Source organism: Triturus cristatus, chromosome 5_2 (assembly GCF_964204655.1).
Source record: "Triturus cristatus chromosome 5_2, aTriCri1.1, whole genome shotgun sequence".
Taxonomy (NCBI): domain Eukaryota; kingdom Metazoa; phylum Chordata; class Amphibia; order Caudata; family Salamandridae; genus Triturus; species Triturus cristatus.
In genome coordinates, this window is record NC_140588.1 from 636300693 (window position 1) to 636319946 (window position 19254).

Consider the following 19254-nt stretch of genomic DNA (forward strand, 5'->3'; position numbering starts at 1 on the left):
ATACGATGCATTGGGATGGACGACAGTGGTTTGAGGGACAGACCGATGCGTCCGACAGGTGCAAGGAGCCCGTTGGCCCGTTGGGGCATCGGTCAGACTTTAATCCCTACAATGAAGGCCCCACCATGGGGATTACGATTTCCATTTCCAACGGCCTTTATATGTCGATCTCAATACCATGGAAAGGCTGTTGGGAATGGACTGACAGGTTATTTCTTGAGAGATTTATCATGAACTGGGCTTTAAACTGTTACTGCTGAAAATCGTATCAAGCTTAAAATTGTACTGCTTTTAAATTAAATGTACTGCGTGTGTTAATTGATTCTGTATTTGCGACTTTGCACATCAATTCTTAGCACTTCTGTGCCTTCCTTGGGGGAATCTTTTTTTACGGCAGCCATTTTGAAGGTGCCACGTGTTTTTGTCAGCGCTCTAGTCTCACGCGCCGCCCTGACGCATTCACTACTTAAATGAGCAGAAAGCGGACGCGCAGCGCCTGACAGGTTATTTCTTGGGAGATTTATCATGAACTGGGCTTTAAACTGTTACTGCTGAAAATCGTATCAAGCTTAAAATTGTACTGTTTTTAAATGAAATGTACTGCGTTTTTCAAATAATTCTGTATTTGCGACTTTGCACATCAATTCTTAGCACTTCTGTGCCTTCCTTGGGGGAATCTTTTTTACGGCAGCCATTTTAAAGGTGCCACGTGTTTTTGTCAGCGCTCTAGTCTCGCGCGCCGCCCTGACTCATTCACTACTTAAATGAGCAGAGAGCGGACGCGCAGCGCCTGACAGGTTATTTCTTGGTAGATTTATAATGAACTGGGCTTTAAACTGTTACTGCTGAAAATCGTGTCAAGCTTAAAATTGTACTGCTTTTAAATGAATTGTACTGCGTGTTTTAATTAATTCTGTATTTGCGACTTTGCACATCAATTCTTAGCACTTCTGTGCCTTCTTTGGGGGAATCTTATTTACGGCAGCCATTTTGAAGGTGCCACGTGTTTTTGTCAGTGCTCTAGTCTCACACGCCGCCCTGACTCATTCACTACTTAAATGAGCAGAGAGCGGACGCGCAGCGCCTGACAGGTTATTTCTTGGGAGATTTATCATGAACTGGGCTTTAAACTGTTACTGCTGAAAATCATATCAAGCTTAAAATTGTACTGCTTTTAAATGAAATGTACCTCGTGTTTTAATTAATTGTGTATTTGCGACTTTGTACATCAATTCTTAGCACTTCTGTGCCTTCCTTGGGGGAATCTGTTTTACGGCAGCCATTTTGAAGGTGCCACGTGTTATTGTCAGCGCTCTAGTCTTGCACGCCTCCCTGACTCATTTACTACTTAACTGAGCAGAGAGCGGACGCGCAGCGCCTGACAGGTTATTTCTTGGGAGATTTATCATGAACTGGGCTTTAAACTGTTACTGCTGAAAATCGTATCAAGCTTAAAATTGTACTGCTTTTAAATGAAATGTACTGCGTGTTTTAATTAATTCTGTATTTGCGACTTTGCACATCAATTCTTAGCTCTTCTGTGCCTTCCTTGGGGGAATCTTTTTTACGGCAGCCATTTTGAAGGTGCCACGTGTTTTTGTCAGCGCTCTAGTCTCACGCGCTGCCCTGACTCATTCACTACTTAAATGAGCAGAGAACGGACACGCAGCACCTGACAGTTTTCTTGGGATATTTATCATGAACTGGGCTTTAAACTTTTACTGCTGAAAATCGTATCAAGCTTAAAATTGTACTGCTTTTAAATGAAATGTACTGCGTGTTTTAATTAATTCTGTATTTGCGACTTTGCACATCAATTCTTAGCACTTCTGTGCCTTTCTTAGGGGAATCTTTTTTACGGCAGCCATTTTGAAGGTGCCACGTGTTTTTGTCAGTGCTCTAGTCTCGCGCGCCGCCCTGACTCATTCACTACTTAAATGAGCAGAGAGCGGACGCGCAGGGCCTGACAGGGTTTTTCTTGGGAGATTTATCATGAACTGGGCTTTAAACTGTTACTGCTGAAAATCGTATCAAGCTTAAAATTGTACTGCTTTTAAATGAAATGTACTGCGTGTTTTAATTAATTCTGTATTTGCGACTTTGCACATCAATTCTTAGCACTTCTGTGCCTTCCTTGGGGGAATCTTTTTTACGGCAGCCATTTTGAAGGTGCCACGTGTTTTTGTCAGCGCTCTAGTCTCGCGCGCTGCCCTGACTCATTCACTACTTAAATGAGCAGAGAACGGACATGCAGCACCTGACAGTTTTCTTGGGATATTTATCATGAACTGGGCTTTAAACTTTTACTGCTGAAAATCGTATCAAGCTTAAAATTGTACTGCTTTTAAATGAAATGTACTGCGTGTTTTAATTAATTCTGTATTTGCGACTTTGCACATCAATTCTTAGCACTTCTGTGCCTTTCTTAGGGGAATCTTTTTTACGGCAGCCATTTTGAAGGTGCCACGTGTTTTTGTCAGTGCTCTAGTCTCGCGCGCCGCCCTGACTCATTCACTACTTAAATGAGCAGAGAGCGGACGCGCAGGGCCTGACAGGGTTTTTCTTGGGAGATTTATCATGAACTGGGCTTTAAACTGTTACTGCTGAAAATCGTATCAAGCTTAAAATTGTACTGCTTTTAAATGAAATGTACTGCGTGTTTTAATTAATTCTGTATTTGCGACTTTGCACATCAATTCTTAGCACTTCTGACTGAGGCATGCAGGTTGTATGACGAGTGGGTTGAGAGTGCCTTGAATAATGTTGCACCCTGGACCCAGAAAGCTATGGCTCGGAGCTTGAAATCTGCTCCGTGGTTTACTACTGAGCTACGAGCAGCCAAAACTAAATGTAAAACTCTTGAGCGTAGATGGAGAGTGGAGTATGCCCCTTCACTACGCGAAGTATATAAGAGCGAACTAAAGGCATATCATAAACTAATCAGGAAATCTAAAAGAGATTATTACAGTAAGAGGATTGACTGCTCGGAAAATACCTCGAAAGAGCTATTCAGGATCTTAAAGGAACTCTCATCCCCGTTAGCTAGTTCAGAGGAAGCTAGCCCCTCGACTGAATCATGCAATAAGATCGCTGACTTCTTTGTTGGGAAGGTAGAAAAGATCTATGATTCTTTCCAGACCACCTCAAAACATACAGATCGGCCCAATTCTTACCGCGAAATACAGGTTAAGAATACTTTGGGGAAATTGGTGGTCCCCCAAACCGAGGAGTTAATTAATATTCTATTGAATATTCACTCTGGCTCGCCCTTAGATGTTGTTCCAGCGAGGATTCTTCGCAGTCATCTCCCCCAGGTAGCTGAACACATAGGGAATTTGGCCTCTCTCTCCTTCCAAGAATGCTTAGTTCCGGACGAATGGAAATTGGCCCAAGTTGTCCCGATAAAAAAGAAAGCTCATATCAGCATATCACAACTGGACAATTTGAGACCTATCTCGCTCCTCCCCTATTGTGCGAAGGTAGTTGAGAAATTGGTCAACCGACAATTGGTGAGATTCATGGAAGATAATAAGATCCTTCACTCGTCTCAGTCGGGATTTAGAGCCAAACATTCAATGGAGACCGCTCTCCTTCTGTCGACGGAACTGCTGCGGTGCCAGGCGGATGAGGGTCACACGACCGCACTGGTCCTATTGGACCTAAGTGCGGCGTTTGATACCGTGTCACACTCCGTGTTACTGGACCGTCTGAGAGAGATGGGCATAACTGGTCAAGCCCATGAATGGTTGACGTCCTTTCTTAATAACAGAAGATTTCAGGTGCACTGTCCTCCGTGCAAATCCAGTATCAGATGTCTCAAACAAGGGGTTCCTCAAGGCTCGATTCTGAGCCCTACATTATTCAATTTGTACATGGAACCTCTTGCAAGACTGGTGGAGTCATTTGGTGTTGCCATAGTCTCTTACGCAGACGATACACAACTGGTGATCAATTTGTCTCGTGACCCAGTTGTGGAGGCGGAGAAATTTTTGGCATGCCTGGTAGCACTGGACGGGTGGATGAAGTTGAACTACCTCCGCCTTAACGGCAATAAGATGGAAGTTCTTATTGCTTGTCCTTGTCCTTCCATCTGGACATCCGCTTGGTGGCCCTCAGAACTGGGTTCAGTTCCGGTCCCGATTGAAACAGTCAAGAACCTCGGCATACTCCTTGATTCCAATCTTGCCTACACTAACCATGTGGGTAATGTGGCTGGTAAATGCTATGGTATTTTAAAGGTCCTTAGGAAGATTCTTGACCTATTGCCTCCTAGCGCCAGAAAAACAATGATTCATGCCTTGGTCACTTCCCACTTAGACTATGGGAACTCCCTCCTGTGCGGACTAAGTAATAAAGGTCTAATGCAGTTGCAGCGTGTTCAAAGTGCAGCTGCTAGGCTTGTTTTGAACCTTCCTAGAAGGGCCTCTGGGAAAAATGCCTTGTATTCCTTACATTGGCTCCCGATAAGAGAACGAATTACATTCAAAATGTTGTGCATTGCTCATCGCATTGCTCATCTAAAAGCTCCTTCTTCTCTCCAAGCTCTGCTTCCTGTCTATCGACCTTCACGTTCTCTTAGGTCAATGGGCAATATGTTGTTAGTTGCTCCACGGATTCACAGAGCTAGGATGGGAGGACGATCCTTTCGTTACCTTGCCAGTAAGGGCTGGAATGACCTTCCCATCGAACTGAGAATGGAACCATCTGAAACGAGGTTTAGACAAATGTTGAAAACTCGTCTTTTCCTCAAAGCCTGATTTGGTATGGTTCTCCTGCTTTCCCTCATCCGCCACTATTGTTACTTTGTGATGTTGGTGGTACTGTCAGCGCGGGGACGCACTGTTCCTTGTGCAACCATGCGCTTAACAAATGCCATTAATAATAATAATCATAATAATTCTGTGCCTTTCTTAGGGGAATCTTTTTTACGGCAGCCATTTTGAAGGTGCCACGTGTTTTTATCAGTGCTCTAGTCTCGCGCGCCGCCCTGACTCATTCACTACTTAAATGAGCAGAGAGCGGACGTGCAGCGCCTGACAGGGTTTTTCTTGGGAGATTTATCATGAACTCGGCTTTAAACTGTTACTGCTGAAAATCGTATCAAGCTTAAAATTGTACTGCTTTTAAATGAAATGTACTGCGTGTTTTAATTAATTCTGTATTTGCGACTTTGCACATCAATTCTTAGCACTTCTGTGCCTTCCTTGGGGGAATCTTTTTCACGGCAGCCATTTTGAAGGTGCCACGTGTTTTTGTCAGCGCTCTAGTCTAACGCGCCGCCCTGACTCATTCACTACTTAAATGAGCAGAGAGCGGACGCGCAGCGCCTGACAGGTTATTTCTTGGTAGATTTATCATGAACTGGGCTTTAAACTGTTACTGCTGAAAATCGTATCAAGCTTAAAATTGTACTGCTTTTAAATGAAATGTACTGCGTGTTTTAATTAATTCTTGATTTGCGACTTTGCACATCAATTCTTAGCACTTCTGTGCCTTCCTTGGGGGAATCTTTTTCACGGCAGCCATTTTGAAGGTGCCACGTGTTATTGTCAGCGCTCTAGTCTCGCGCGCCGCCCTGACTCATTTACTACTTAAATGAGCAGAGAGCGGACGCGCAGCGCCTGACAGGTTATTTCTTGGAAGATTTATCATGAACTGGGCTTTAAACTGTTACTGCTGAAAATCGTATCAAGCTTAAAATTGTACTGCTTTTAAATGAAATGTACTGCGTGTTTTAATTAATTCTGTATTTGCAACTTTGCACATCAATTCTTAGCACTTCTGTGCCTTCCTTGCAGGAATCTTTTTTACGGCAGCCATTTTGAAGGTGCCACGTGTTTTTGTCAGCGCTCTAGTCTCGCGCGCCGCCCTGACTCATTCACTACTTAAATGAGCAGAGAGCGGACGCGCAGCGCCTGACAGGTTTCTTGGGAGATTTATCATGAACTGGGCTTTAAACTGTTACTGCTGAAAATCGTATCAAGCTTAAAATTGTACTGCTTTTAAATGAAATGTACTGCGTGTTTTAATTAATTCTGTATTTGCGACTTTGCACATCAATTCTTAGCACTTCTGTGCCTTTCTTAGGGAAATCTTTTTTACGGCAGCCATTTTGAATGTGCCACGTGTTTTTGTCAATGCTCTAGTCTCGCGTGCCGCCCTGACTCATTCACTACTTAAATGAGCAGAGAGCGGACACGCAGCGCCTGACAGGGTTTTTCTTGGGAGATTTATCATGAACTGGGCTTTAAACTGTTACTGCTGAAAATCGTATCAAGCTTAAAATTGTACGGCTTTTAAATGAAATGTACTGCGTGTTTTAATTAATTCTGTATTTGCGACTTTGCACATCAATTCTTAGCACTTCCGTGCCTTCCTTGGGGGAATCTTTTTTACGGCAGCCATTTTGAAGGTGGCACGTGTTTTTGTCAGCGCTCTAGTCTTGCGCGCCGCCCTGACTCATTCACTACTTAAATGAGCAGAGAGCGGACGCGCAGCGCCTGACAGGTTATTTCTTGGGAGATTGATCATGAACTGGGTTTTAAACTGTTACTGCTGAAAATCGTATCAAGCTTAAAATTGTACTGCTTTTAAATGAAATGCACTGCGTGTTTTAATTAATTCTGTATTTGCGACTTTGCACATCAATTCTTAGCACTTCTGTGCCTTCCTTGGGGGAATCTTTTTTACGGCAGCCATTTTGAAGGTGCCACGTGTTTTTGTCAGCGCTCTAGTCTCGCGCGCCGCCCTGACTCATTCACTACTTAAATGAGCAGAGAGCGGACGCGGAGCGGGCGCGCCGGCGGCGCGCCAAAGGCAAGCTCGTCTGAGCCCGTCCGCGCCCTTCCGGGTCCAGGGGCCATATCCCCTGGCCATTTTTCATCTAAGAAGCCTGGCGTTTTGAGGTATTCATCTGCACAACTACTTAAGTATCGCCCCTGTGCAGATCTGAGCTGTAGCATTTATTTTGACCCTGACAAAGCCTTTTGTTGTCTGGCTGCAGCTTCTTGCTCGACAAACCACTCTCAATCGGCAGTCGTGATGCAAACATACTTAATGCTTCTTATGAAGGCTCAAAGAAGCCTATGCTGTCGGTGGATGAGGATATTGCTATAAAACCTTGCCTTTTTTGGAATATGAACTGCCGGTCATTGGCTAAGCATAAATTGGACATCTATGACTTTCTCATAAATGAGCGCCCGGTTGCGATTTTTCTTACTGAAACTTGGCTGCATTCCAGCTCCGGTCCTGATGTAGCTGTAGCATTACCAGCTAACTATGCTATAGCTAGAAGAGACAGGGAAAACGGAAGAGGAGGTGGAATTTCAATAATTTATGAGAAGTCTTATCAATGTAAATTCGAGGATTTAGCTATCCCTAACTCGGAAGCAACATGATTTAAAATTTTACTGTCCCCTAAAATCACATTTTCTGGTATTCTTGTTTATTGTCCACCTGGCTCCCCTAATTCTTGGGCCCAACTTCTCCCTGAACTAATTGCACCTTATCAGGCATCACATTTTACGATATTAGGTGATTTTAATTTACACCTTGAAAGTTCAAATTGTACGATTAGTGGTACCTTAATTACAGATTTAGCTGCCTTAAATCTTCTACTCAGTAATAGTGGCCCTACGCATGTTGCAGGACACTTATTAGATCCTATTTTTTCTAACTTACCTAATATCCATTGTGATCCTGCTCTCCCCTTGTGCTGGTAGGATCATTTTGCTAAAAAATTTCAGTGCATTTTTTCTAAGTCCCTTCTTTCTGCCCCTATGAGTGAGCCCTATAAAACCCGGAACTGGAGCAAACTGGATCATGAATTTTTTAATAGGACTCTTAACAAAAATGCCCCTATTATTCCACATGTTTCAACTCAATCTTCAAATGTGATACATGAATGCATTTTAAAATCAGTTGAACACTGCCTTCCACTAACTATAAAAAAAACTTTCAACCATCGCTCTCCTACTCCCTGGTTTACAGAGGAGCTAAGAATAGAAAAAACTAAATATAAGGCTCTGGAAAGGAACTGGAGGAGAAATTACTCACAGGATTCCAAGCTAAACTATAAATTAGCCTTAAAACATTATCTTGATCATTGTAAATTGGCCAGAAAGACCTACGTATCCCAGACCATTTCGAATACTGGAAACTGCCCTCGCACACTGTTTAGTACAGTAAAAAAACTTGCGGGCTCGGATACGCAGGCACGTCCACCTACTCTTGATGAACAACAGTGTGATAACTTGGCAAATTTTTTTGTGGACAAAGTCGAACAAATCTACTCTGCTCTACAAAATACTCAGACTGCAGTACTCAGTCCTTCTTCTTGCCGGCCAGAATCTGATCACATGTCTTGTAGTCCTATGATTCTGGACGCCTGGTCACTTCTCGACATTACCTCTTTTAGAAAAATGTTAAATGCAATCAAATCAGGATCTCCCCGTGAATTGATGCCAGTTTCTGTGCTGCAGCAGTTGGATTCTTCTTCTTTATCTCTTATTATGCAATTGCTGAATGCTTCAATTCAGGAGGCTGTGGTACCTTATGATTGGAAGCATGCAATGGTGCTTCCTCTTTTGAAAAAGGCTGGAGCTGATCCATCGCAGCCGTCCAATTTTAGACCTATCTCCCTGCTTCCCATCTACTCCAAAATATTGGAAAGACATATCAATCAACAACTCACATTGTTTGTTGATTCAACTAATCTTCTCCACTCTTCCCAGTCGGGCTTCCGAGCTGGTTTCTCTACGGAATCTACTCTGCTCGGAGTTTCAGAACAGTTGTGGCAGCATTTAGATGTTGGGGACACTGTAGCTCTCATCCTGTTTGATCTGAGCGCTGCATTCGATACGGTGTCCCATGCTGTGCTCCTAAACATTTTACAGGATTCTGGTATCATTGGCACTGCTCTTGATTGGCTTGCTTCCTTTCTTACTAAACGGACCTTTCAAGTTTTTTCTTCGAAAGCTATGTCTAAACCCTACCTTTCTTCGTATGGTGTGCCTCAGGGCTCTATTTTGAGTCCTATTCTTTTTAATCTATATGTTAAACCTTTGGCTATCATAGCAGAAGAAGCAGGCCTTTGTTTGTTTTCATATGCAGATGATACTCAGATTGTTTTTTCCCTTTCCTCTGGACAGTGCCATGGTTCATCCGGCCTTCAGATGGGTTTAAGGAATATTGCTCTGTGGATGCAGAGCAATTTTCCTTAAGCTTAATGGCGATAAGACCCAGCTCCTTATCTTAGGGAAAAATAAAGACCTCTGGGGTCCCCTACATTGGCCGTGTGAAATGGGACCCCCGCCTCAGCCCTCTAAATGTGTCTGCAACCTGGGAGTTTTGATTGATGACGACTTATCCATGAGACAACAGGTGGTAAAAGTAGCCGCCACCTGTTTCACCATTTTAAAATGGTTAAAAAAAATTATGTGGATGCTCCCTACGTCCACTCAAAAAGCTGTTGTACAGGCCCTCGTGACCTCACGATTAGATTATTGTAATGTTCTGTATTTGGGTGTAAATAAGGAGGTCACCCGGAAATTACAAGTGGTGCAAAATTCAGCTGCTAGGCTGCTCTGCCTGTTGTCCAAGCATTCTTCTACTTCAAGTGCTTTGCACAATTTGCACTGGCTTAAGATTGGTAGCAGAGTGAAGTTTAAAGCCTTGTGCTATATCTACAAAATTAAATCGGGTTCGTCCCCTAAATTTCTACAAAGTTAGTGCACCCTTATTTGCCCTCTCGTGTGCTTCGTTCTGCTACCCAGGGTAAATACATGGTGCCCATTATTAAGCTGAAAAGAATAGGTGGCCGCTCCTTTGCCTACCTTGGACCTGTGCTCTGGAACTCCCTTCCAATAGCACTCCGTATTGAGCCGTCTTTTTTGGTTTTTCGCAAGTTTCTTAAGACTTGGCTGTTTGACCAATAATCAGTTTCTTAAATGCCTTTTGTTGTTTGAATGTGCCAGTTTTTTCTCTGTCAGTCTTCAGCGCTGGGAAACCCTTGTTGGGTAGCTGTGCGCTTTATAAGAGTATTATAACATAACATAACATAACTTTGAGGCCCCTGGGAGGACCCCCATGGGCCTCCGCTATGTGGCCAAGGGGGCTCATATGGTGCCCCCCCAAACATCCATGCACCATGTGCCAAGCACCACATGGTGCATGGATGTTTAAAAACAACCCTTTTTCAATTGTGGCTTATGCTACGGCACTTTTCCGGACCACAGCACAAGCCACAGTAGTAAAAGGGACGTTTCCAACCACCTACACAGTGCTCGCATCCTAATCTGGCAGGTGGGACCTCTGACTACTTATCAAGTGGTCCCATTCCTGCTTCAATGGCAGTTGAACGCTCGTCCAACCCTCATATTAATAAGGTCCTTTGTCGAGTACTCACAAATGTATAGATTTCTCTGGTTCACCCATGGGTTTCACACATATTTTAATCGCAAACTGCACTTAAAAAGAACCCACAAAATGTAGATACAATTAATGACCACTTAGAAATTGCAAAACCTGTGGTTAAAAAATATTATTCACAACTCTGCCAACCCTTGAAAGCAAGATAGAGAGTTAGGTTAGCACAGTAAAAAATGCACTTTCTTGCACATCGCTTTCCCTACCTTTCTAAAAAAACTAATTTTGTCTCTTTTTAAGCTACTTTACTGGTTCCCTCCAGGTGAATCCACAACCCTCGGGTACTTTTATTATCCTCAATATGTGGAGCTTAAAAAAAGATGTACATTTGGGGGTCGATTCCGATCCTGTATTTTTTTTTTCCGTACGACTCGTATCCGTAATTTTTTCCGTACGAATCGTACAAGTCCCGTCCGACCCGTGAAGTACGATTCGTACGGGAAAAATTCATACGTATCGGCCCGATCTGTACGAATCTGATCAGGAAAAGTTGTACGAGAGGGAACTGGACACTTTTCCGTACGAATCCTAAAAATACAGTCCGACCGTACAGGTAGGATCCGGACCGGCTTTCCGATTTACGAATCATACGGAAAACATCCCGTACACAGGGAATGACTTACGAAGTGAACTTTGTACGACTGTATCCTGGGAAAAGTTGTTCCCGGGTTGCGAGTCGTACAGGGGCACGAGTCGTACAGGCACCCCCCATGCATATGTACGCACCTTACAACAACATTGCGTATGTATGCACTGTACATGCGCAATGTTGGTGTACACACCGTACATACGCAATGTTGGTTACGCACCATACATACACAATGTTGGTGTATGCACCGTACATACGCAATGTTGGGGTACCACCGTACATACGCAATGTTGGGGTACGCACCGTAAATACACAACGCATGGGGGTGTATGCCTGTACGACTCGCACCCCTGGGAACATGTTGCAGTACGACTCGTACCGCAGAGAACGTCGCGTATGACCGCATAGGACACACAAAAAAACAGAAGCAAATACAACGAAACAAGTCGTACTGAACCACGGACACTGTAAAACAGCACAAGTAGGGTCTATTCGACTCGACACAAAACACGTCTACAGTGCACAAAACATGGAAATGACTGACCTGGCCACATCCAAACAGGCAAACAGAGGGGCAAACTCACAACCACCCCTTATAACACACCCACCAAAAATTCAAACTGAGGCCCACCCACAAATGGACCAATAAAAAGGCCAACACACACAAACCATGAGCCTTTGCAACAGACTCCCTGCAGCTAGAGAGCACACACCAACAACTGCACCCATCCACCTTAACATATACACCTTCACACAACCTCCTTCACACATTCCCCCTATTCACATTCCGACCCACACCTTCACATTCAGACCCACACACCCACAACCATCCACACCCTCACCCCACACTATGCCCACAGACAAGAATCCAAGTTCACAAGGGAGGAGCTGGAGATCCTTGTCAATGAAGTCATCAGAGTTGACCCACAGCTGTTTGGAACATTGGTCAGACAGACCAGCATAGGGGAAAAATCAAGCCTGTGGCAGAGGATCGTCGATAGGGTGAATGCTGTTGCACCCATCAGAAGGACCAGGACTGAATGCCAAGCCAGGTGGTACGATCTGCGGAGGTCAGTCAAGCGAAAAATGAATGACGACTACGCCCAGAGCAACATCACTGGAGGTGGTGGGCCCCGCAGACCAGTACATTTCCATCCCTGGGAGGAGAAGGTGATGGCCCTGCTTCCGCCGGTGGGAGTACATGGACTTCAAGGAGTTCCAGAGCCTGGTGAGTACACAAACAACTTATGTAACTTGGGGGTAATGGCATCCACACCCCAACTACACAAAATGCACGCAACTACCCCCAAGCCCTCACCGGCCAGAACCACAGTCAAAAACAACGCTATTGCCACTAACATGTGTATGCCCCATTGAGAAAGCAAGGCCATGCTATGTCCCATGCTACACGAAGCACTAACCCAAGAATGGATGTCCGGTATGCTGGGAGGGTGGGTGTCACAAAACGCATTGTTGAACTCCAAATCAGACACCATTGCCATCATCCCATATGGCCCAGGTACATACCCATGCACCATGCGTAATGCACAGGGACTGGGAAAGTACTGACAAGATAGCTGACACTTGGCCCTGGTGAAGGCAGCACAATGCCCTCCTGTGACCAGTGCAAACACAAACACCAAGACAACAAGGTCAGATATCTAGGACAGGAACTCACACTCACTGTCATGGCAGCATGCTCCATGGGGAGACAGCTACATCACCTGGGAGCCCCAGTGCCAAATCACACTACACCCACCAGCAGGCCCTGTCACACACACCCCTGACACAAGCAGACACTCCCGGAACAGGCAATGGATTTACCCACTGTCACAATGGACATGTAACACAACAAGACCAATACATAGCCGAAGAAGCATCCAAGCCAAAAATCTACATGTCAAAGACTCAGGAGAAGATATCAATCTGTCCCCCGCAACATACCCATCCCAAGTGAACATTGAGGAAAATGCTAGGCACATACAACTACCTGGAGAAACAGTGCCAACTTGAATGTGTATAAAACATGGATGTTGCATGGAACAGCATTACCATTGTCTGTCTCTCACACAATGGGCAACGTGATGAATCTCCCCCCAACAATGGGGGTGAAGAATCACAGTCCCAGGCTTGGGAGGAACCTGATCTCACCGGCAGCGACGCCTCTCAACACTCCGTGGATGACCCCGACCGACCTGGACCCTCTGCTGTCCAAACCCCTGCAGCACCTGGTTCAGGAACATCTGTGCCAACCACCACCCCCATTCCTGCCACATCCCAGGAGACACCGAGGAGCCGTGCCCACAGTGAACAACTGAGCCAGTCTGACCAGGAGGGACAAGGCGCGCCGGGCACCGAGGAGGAGGCAGACAACACCGCCACTGCCATCCCTCAGGGGTCCCGTAGACCCGATGTGGCCACAACGGCAGCCCAGGCTCGTGTGGGCAGGGGTGGTGGGAGTGTAGGCAGGCAGAGGCGAGAACCTGACCAGCCAGCTGAAGGGACCAGTATGTCACACATACACAACATCATGGACGCATTCCGGCATTACACCAGGGAGTTCAGCCAGGTAGTGGGGACCCTCACAGAGATAAAGGGGACCATCACAGAGATGAAGAACCAGCAGGCCGAGCAACACGCCAGTCAACAAGAACACCAAGGACGGATGGAGGCAAGACTGGTTGAGCTCCTGGCGGTGCAAAGGGACATGAGCCATACACTCTGTCGGATCGCCGACAACATGGGCAACCCTCCCTGTGCCACCAGATGAAGACCACCACCAGCCACAGGGAGGAAGGGGGAGGAGGATTCGTCCGACAGAGCGTCCCAAGCATCGTCAAGTCCTGCATCTGAGGGTCCCCCAAGGAAGGTGGGTCGTCCACGGAAAAGACCGTGAGAGGCAGCGGCCCATCCACATCTCCCAGGTCACCTGGCCTGGCACCTGGCCTTCATGTGCGACAGCATCACCTCATTGACTGACATTATCTGTCACATGGACTTGCTGGTCACAGTCTGACCAATGATGCCAAACACTGTGGTCTGGACTCTGCTGACTTCAAATGCCAAGGATCCTATCTCCCCCTGTGAACTTTGGATTCTATGTTCCCTGTAGTGCACCTTTTTATTTGCACAAATCACGCACCAGACCTACAATACAAAAAAGAATAATTGACATTTTATGTTGCAGTCATTTAGCATGAGTCCACAACATATGTGTGGGGATATGTCAAAGTATGCCTGAGTGTGGAACAAACTCCAGCCATCCATACACTGGGATCTGAGTCCGGTCGAGGACACACATGGGTCACAGTGTATCATCAAATACAGACATGGAGCCCAATACTCACCCGTGATGGACTCAAGCTGCTGAGGGGGGGCTGACAATACTGCTCGGACAGACCAATTTGGAAGAGTATCATGAAGGCGTAGAGGTCATGGGTCATGTGGAGGTGCCCGGTGAGGGAGTCCCAGGTCTGTTTGGCGAGGTGGGAGAACTATCTCCTGCATGCAGTTGTTCTGTGGATGTGATGAATGGTGACCAGGGCAGGGTTGGCTGCACGGTGTTGGGCCAACGGGGTGTTGGATGACAGATGTCCAAGGTCGGTTTTGGGTCTGGGGTTGTGGACTGCCTCCTGAGTGTGGTTGAGGAGTCTGAAGGTGATCCTGCAGCAGACAGTGAGCCATTGTAGCTATCTCAGGTGGACGGTGATGTGGCTGGGGCGGGGACTGCTTCTGTGCATGTTGTGGTACCATGCATACATGCCTTCTCACCATGGAACATATAACATGTAGCATCACTCCCATGATACAGGCAGAAACATGTTGACCCCCTATTAACAATCACTGATTCACAGCGGCGACGGGATGATAAGGTCCCCACTCACCGCACTTATATATTTTAATCCCACATAGTAACCCCATAGAATAAAAATTGTTCAGGTATACTATGATGGTTTTTAAATTCACTCACTCCTTTTTTTGTTTGGGCCCCCACTTAGTTTAGAAGTGCATCCCTGTCTTCAGGTGTATGCCCGCCCTCTATCAAACGCGGTTTTTAGAGGGTGAGGACTGGCAGATGATGAAGCATGACACCTGGTGGTGTGTGATGCCAGTCCGTCAATTTTTGTGATTTGCCCCCACTAAATTGGGCATCTCTTAGACACAACTAGGGACTGTCCTTTCTGTGGTTCATAGCTTTGGTTGGAGGCTGACCGTTCTCTAGTGCCCTAACGCCTCTAGTTCCCTCCCCGGGCCAGACCCTGGGTGTAACTGTGGTTCTTTGCTTTGTACAGCCTCTAGGCTGTGGGAACATTAACTGGGGCCTACTCCACAACTGGGAGTCTTTCGAGGACTGTATTGGATAAAAGCCAAACGTCCCATATACTATAATTACATTGGAAGTCCGTGGTGTAGCCACAATCCACCTCCTTAATAATGGAGACGGAAGTCATGTTTGACGAAGACACCTTTACAGAAATACTGAGAACCCCCTCACTACTGGCAGAAACAGTAGTAGCATGCACCGTAAAAAACTCTGACGAATGGGAAGCTCTAACAACCAAGAAGAAAGAACAGATAAGAACAGCTCTTCATGGAGCTTTTATGACAGAATACCTGAGGAAGAACACCGCTCCCAGGGGCCTGATAGTCACCAACGAACCCAGACTCTTTCTGAACAATAAAGAATTCAGGATCAACTGGTCCGGTATAGCCCGGAAATGTACCAAGGACTGGCTGGCGCTCATTATTAACACGGCAAGACAACTGGCGGATGCCCTTCTTGTTGAGATCCAGCAGAGCGAGAGTCGACTTAAAACGACTATTGATATCAAAATCTTTAAGAAAACATTAGACGAGATCATTAACAGCCATCAAGAATACCGGAAATTTCTCACCCAGTCAAAGATTACCAAACTTCAAAAGGATGTCTTGAAATTCAATAGGGATACAGTCTACCCCTATACGACTGATGAGTACTACGACAAGGCTCCAGAACCCCAACCTACAAGGAGACGACAGCAGCAACAACGCCCCCGTCCAACTCCCCTGAACTGGACTTTCAGTTCAGGAGATGAGCGCAGTACATCAGAAAGCAGCAAAGAAGACAATGGAGGTACTACCAACCAAGGTCAACAACAAAGACCGCACCATAACCAACAGATGTACGCCCCCTCCAATGAATCCGTATGGATTTTGACAGCAACCACTGTTCTATCCGCCGAACTATGGCTATTATCCCGGCCCACAACCTTTTTTATCCAGGGGCAGGGGACGAGGCAGAGGAAAACAGAAACAATGGAGAGGACCAAGAGTACACTGGGAGGAAACCGCCGAAGACCAACTAGGCGCAGTAACAAGGAGCAGGGGCAAAGGCACCACAGCCTCAACGAGCAAACAGACACGAACATAGTGAACCTGTGTAATTACCAACTATCAGGACCTGAACAATCAGTATTACAGAAAGGTTTAGGCTTTGTACCCACTCCCCAAAATGATCCATTTACCCTACATACCGAACTGGCACATTTTTTTCGGAAAATCAGACTCAGGGCCTTCTTTGGAGACACTAAAATAAACAAACCGAAGGACGATGGACATACTGATCTAAGAAATAAATCTACCTTTTGTCCACCTATACAATCCATTCCATGCCAGGTTCTGGCTTTTGAACAGGCAGTATTGGCAGAAATTGAAAAGATCGATTTTCACAATCTAAAAGGCTTCCAAAACCTAACCCGGGAAGAAAAATCCGCGATGTCAAATCTCAAAACCAACAGAGACATCACGATTAAACCAGCGGATAAAGGTGGAGCCACAGTGATCCTGGACACAAACGCATACGATCAAGAGTGCCTGAAACTATTAGCCGATGCAACCAGCTATGAGGTTTATCAGACAGACCCTACTGGACGCCTAATGACCAAAATAAAGTCCATCGTGGTAGAAGCCACCGCAAACAACTGGATTTCACAACATGAAGCAGACTTCCTCATTAATGAGAACCCTAGGATGCCCAGGTTCTATACCCTGCCGAAGATACATAAAAACAGGGTCCCACCACCAGGAAGACCCATAGTCTCAGGGATCGGTTCCATACTAGAACCCCTATCCCAGTTCTGTGACTGGTTCCTGAGACCTATTGTCCAAAATTCAAGAACGTACCTACGGGACACCAAGGATGTTCTCTGTCTCCTACGTGACATGCCTATCAATCATATGGAAGACACCCTGGTCACCATGGATATTGAAGCGCTATACACCAGTATACCACAGGAGCACACTTTACAAGTGGTAGAGCAAATAATTCTAAACCAGGATTGGAACTATGTCACACCACAACACTTCATAATGGAATGCGCAGAACTGGCACTATGTGAGAACTTTTTGGAATTCAAGGACGTGATATACCACCAGATCAAAGGTACTTCAATGGGGAGCACATTCGCTCCCAGTCTGGCATGCCTCTACGTACACCAATTTGAGGAGGACCATATCTTTAAGGAAACCAACACCTACCTTGATCAAATCAAAATGTGGAAGAGGTACATCGACGACGTTCTGATTGTCTGGAGGGGTACCAATGAAGAAGCACAATCATTTGTGGAATGGGTAAACAGCATTGATCCACATTTGAGATTCACACATACCATCGACAAAGAAAGAGCAATATTCCTGGACCTTGAAATCAACCCATCTTCAGAAGGCCTACGCACAAGAGTTCACAACAAAGCAACCGACAAAAACAGCCTTCTGCTTTTCGAAAGCTTCCATCCTAAAGCCCTAAGACAAAACCTCCCGGTAGGGCAATTTCTGCGCATCCGCAGAAATTGTTCAGAAATTTTAGACTTTCATGAACAAGCAGACACCCTGGAAATGAAACTCAGAGCAAGAAATTACCCCCAAAAATTGGTCAAGAATGCCAAAAAAAGAGCTCGAAACAACAACCGGGCAGCTCTTTGAGAAAATACGCCAAAGGTGCCGGCCAACTGGATGGCGTGTGTCACCACCTTTACCCCAGCGTCCAACAAAATTCAGAACATCATTCAAAAGAAATGGCGCATATTAAACACCAGCGACAAAGTCTGGAGCCAACCCCTATTTGTGTACAAACGCAGTAGGAACATCAAGGATGAACTAGTCCATACAAAACCACCAGCCGCTACAGATGACAACCAACTGACACTATGGGGCCACCAACGACCAACTGTACATTACCCCTGTGGCGATTGCGTATCATGCCAATTCACGGCCACCACAAAAGAAGTGGACATAGGTACTGAGCGGCCATGGACTCAGAAGAACTTCTCTAACTGCAACACAGAAAATGTAGTGTACCTACTCAAATGCCCTTGCCAACTCATGTATGTTGGCATGACTACTAGGCGTGTAAAGATCAGAATTAGTGAGCACCGGAGCACTATCAGAAGGAAGAAAGATAACACCAAATTAACAAAACACTTCCTTGAGAAAGAACACTCTGATAAAGATCTAAGATGGACGGTACTGGAAGTAGTACAGAAGCGCAATGGCTGCCTCTCACATGTCTTACATGTTAGAGAACAGCGCTGGGTGTTTCGCCTTGGGACATGGAAAAATGGATTGAACGATGATATCCCACAAATTAAGTAACTTCCCTTAGCGCTCACTAAAACATACACTTTAATAGTACCCATTATAAAGACAAAAACACAAACAATAGACACAGTAATACATGTGAATAGAGCTATACGCAGTTTCCCTTACTCCCTAAAACTAGAATCATCTTGATCAGCAATCATGCGGTAGCTGTAAAATCAACTTGTGTACTAATTGTAGGTTTAACCACACCGTCACCCTGACTGTAAACAATCTGGGTTTGTTTTTCTCTTCCTTTCTTCTGTGTAAATATTTGAAACTGCTCCCATCATGAAATAATACTCATGAGCAGGGCACATGTTCCCCATATTTCTATATAACGTGTCTACACACGTTAAATCACTCCCTTGTATCTCCTGAAACTATGGCAGGCGCTTTCATTGGACCACAGCTGGTCCCGCCCCACCCCAGGCAATCATCTGAGGTAATGACGGGACACAGGAAGCGGTGTGTCATAGAGCAGCGCCATGTGCTGACACACCCCCACGAGGGTCAGGCAACAAACAGGCAACGTGCAGTCCTTTCTGCATGCTTCGCTCAAGACACAGGAAATGCAGCATCATCACTGTGCACCACGCTCACCTGAAACCCATATCGCATGCCAC